The sequence below is a fragment of the Dipodomys ordii genome, unplaced genomic scaffold, assembly GCF_000151885.1.
Source record: "Dipodomys ordii isolate 6190 unplaced genomic scaffold, Dord_2.0 Scaffold195, whole genome shotgun sequence".
In the NCBI taxonomy this organism is placed as follows: Eukaryota; Metazoa; Chordata; class Mammalia; order Rodentia; family Heteromyidae; genus Dipodomys; species Dipodomys ordii.
Genome location: NW_012267411.1, coordinates 1,341,197 through 1,345,010, shown reverse-complemented (window position 1 = coordinate 1,345,010; position 3,814 = coordinate 1,341,197).

Sequence of the window (3,814 nt, the reverse complement as noted above, 5' to 3'; positions counted from 1 at the left end):
AAAGATTGGAGAAGTCCTGATTTGTTTTTGTTTTTGCTTTTTGGGCCAGTCATGGGACTTGAACTCAGGCTTGAGCACTGTTTGTGAGCAAATTTTGCTCAAGACTAGCACTCTACCACTAGAACCACAGTTCCACTTCCACCTTTTTGGTGATTAATTGGAGATAGGAGTCTCATGGACTTTTCTTCAGGGGTTGGCTTTGAACTTTGATTCTCAGATATTAGCCTCCTGAATACTAGAGTTATAGGCATAAACCACTGATGCCCACTCTGTGATTTGTTATTTTTGACTAGTACTTTGAGCAAACATGTTCATTTATACAGCTAAAAGAACCATAAAAACCAGCTTTTCTTTAAAGCCTAACACTGTGACCTTCCTAGACTGAAGCTCTAATGCCTAACCTGTCTGTCTGTCTGTCTGTCTGTCTCTCTCTCTCTCTGTGTGTCTCAAAAACAGATTTATTCCATGGCATAGACCTGCTATGGGAAGACAGCTCTTCATCCCATCTTCAGCCATCTTCAGAGCAGTGACAGGTTTAGGTTTTATAGAAAGGTGGGGGTGGGGTGGGGAGAGTTGTAGATAATGATTAGGCATTCCTAGTAACAGATATGGCCTGGTGGACCTTTATCTTTTATCTCAGGGGGTTGAGGGGGAGGTTCCAGGGAAGTTTATTATTACTTCATCACTTGGGTCAGAGTGGACCAAGCTCATCACTATTCCTGCTTAGGAATGGTGAGTGGTCTGTCCTGAGCTTTTGACCATTCTCTTCTTGGGGGCAGTTTCTCATTTTGACACAGATGATAAGAAGGCATTAACTCATTGACTGTCTGCAGGGAAGTTTTCCTTGTGCTTCAAGATTCTTATCCTCTTTTTCAGGCAGTCCAAGTTGGTTTCAATGTAACTTTAGGAGAATGGCTCAGATCCTAGGATACAGATACAAAGTATGTGTATATGTGTGTGGGGTGTCACTTACTCTTTTTCTAGTTAATGGGTCTCTCAAACAAAAGCAGTTTTTAGGTACCTCTTATGTAACCAGTGGAAACTACTACCACCATCACCTCACTCACTTCAACCAAAAGCCACTTATCTCAGGAACCAGTTGTCACCAGATGATGGATGAGGGCTTCCCTCTGCTTCTCTGTTTCTATGTGAAATCACATGTCCCACATATCCTTGAGATCTAGCATGGAAAGAATGTCAGGGTGTCTCACAAAAGGAGACTCTCACAAGGTGAAAGTTTTAGCAAGGATTTTGTTTTAGTATAACATATACACACATATAAAGTAGGGAGAAACAGAGAAAAGAGAAACAGAGAAAAGAAGGAAATTGGTGCTGAAGATCACATTCCAACTGAAGGAGTTTGCCTGTGTGTGTCCACTGGGCAGTCTGCTTCCCCAGGGCATAGAAAGGCATATATCCCAGATCCTTGGCATTGAGTGGCAAATATCCCAGATACTTGGCATTGAGTGGCATACCTCCTAGAGCATTCAGTGGCATACATCCTAGCTGCATGGTCCAAGCAAGCCCCTCCCTGTTTCTTGAGGCACAAGTACACTAGAAAGCTTCTGAGAGGAAGGTCAAGGAGAAAAAGCATCTCTGGTTCTTCTCATGACCTGCAGGGTGATTTTACAACTAGGAGTGGGTTGCAAATGGCCTAGTGTGTCTACTTCTCTCTGCATTCTTCACGCATAGCCCTTGGACCAGTCTGGCCTGCATCTGGCTCTTTATTTGCTTACCTAGCCTAGTAGGCTCTGCATCCAGAATGTCATATTCTTAGCCCTTGCTCAATATGGTAGGCCATCTACTGCTTGAGGTGAGGCTGATGTGGCACTCTCCATTCTCATTGCCTACTCCAAGAACAGCCCAGTCAGTGGCAGGAGGAACTGAAAACAGCTGAAATGCTCCCCCTAGTCAGTCTCACAGGGCTAAGTCAGATGACACTGCAGCAAAAAGAGGCAGGGAGCCTGATGAAGAGCTCTAAGATCTGTAAGCACTTTTTTACTGAAAGCTGTGTGAAGCTTGATTGTCTGCAGGTGCTGCACTGGCAATGGCCTTGCCCAGCAAATCATGAAACCTTACTTCTTAGAAGGAGACCAACATGTTTCTTGAGGCCTTCCTAGAGGAAGGGATTTGTAAAACCCATCAGGAGTGAGATGGTGTTAAGTGGAGAGAGGAAGAGGAAGAGAACACACTTTTCCATATGCTTGAGGCAATATAGTCAGCACCACACAAGCCGAAAAAGCCAGAAGTGGCACTGTGGCTCAACTGGAAGAGCCCTAGCCTTGAGCTGAAGAGCTGAGGGACAGTGTCCAGGCCCAGAGTTCAGGCCCCATGACCAGCAAAACAAAAAAAAAATAGCAAATAGATTAAATTTTTTTCTTTTAACAAGTTTTTTCATGTGTATAGGATATAAATGTAATTTATATTACATATATTTATGACTAATCTTATTTTCTGCCACTTGTTTTCTATTTTTTCCTAAAAAGTTTAAGCACCTGCCCTTTTGCTATTATATATTTCATATATATGTTATTACTTCATATATGTGTCAAATAGTTCATATATACCTCATGTATATATACTTCATATATGTTGCAATAACTAACTTCTTTATGATGAATGTAATGAAACATTTTTAATTTCACTTATTTTGCTCTTAATACTATACTTGTATGAATACTATTTTAATCTTTAACCTATGATTCTTATTGTTTCATATAGTGAATGTTTGTTAAGTTCATACATATGTTACTACTTTTTAAATTTTTTTAAAGTTTTTTTTAATTGTAAAAATACTGTACAGAGGGGTTACAGTTACATTAGCAAGGTAATGAGTACGTGTCCTATCAAGCATTGTTGCCTTCTCCTTTGTTTTTCCCCTACCATCCCTTCCCTCCCACCTCCATAACTACCCCCCCCACTCCACCCTCTACCCACCCCCTAAATTGTAAAGTTCGTTTTTCAATGTAGTGTCTTGTACATCTCATTGTTACAATGAGTCAACCTGTATCCCTATTTAAACATTTTGTTTTTTCTCTTCCCCTCCCCAAATTAGACTAACATCAAATACAGTGAAAACAAGGGTAACACCGTGGGGGAGGAACATACAAAGCAACAACAAAAAAAATCACATGGTACATTATAAATATGTTAGAAACAAAAGCAAGAAAGAAAAAACCACTTGTGTCCCTATCTTGGGGTTCATTTCACTTAACATCATCTTATCTGGTCATATGTACATAGCTTTTAACCTTTTAACCTTGTCCCAGACATATACTAGTTACTGTAAATAAGGGAAACCATGGGACCTATGTTTCTTTGGGCCTGGCTTACTTCACTTAATAAAAATTTTTCCAAGTCTTTCCATTTCCTAACAAATGGGGCAATGTCATTCTTTCTGATGGAGGCATAGAATTCCATTGTGTATACATATATATATATATATATATGTATATATACACACTATATTTTCTTGATCCATTCATCTACTGCGGGGCATCTGGGATATGTTACTACTTTTATTGCTCTTCTTTCCTTCATCTCATAGAATTTACTGATAGCATTGCAACTGGCAAACTTTTTTTTTTATTGTGAAAATATCGTACAGAGGGGTTACAATTATATGGGCAAGGTAATGAGTACATTTCTTTCTTATTTTATTTTTATTGTGAAAATACTGTACAGAGGGGTTACAATTACATGGGCAAGATAATGAATACATTTCTTATCAAACATTGTAGCCTCCTCCTTTATTTCCCCTTCCCATTCCTTCCCATCCTTTCCCCGCCCCCCACCGAAACCTCCTCCCCCCCCC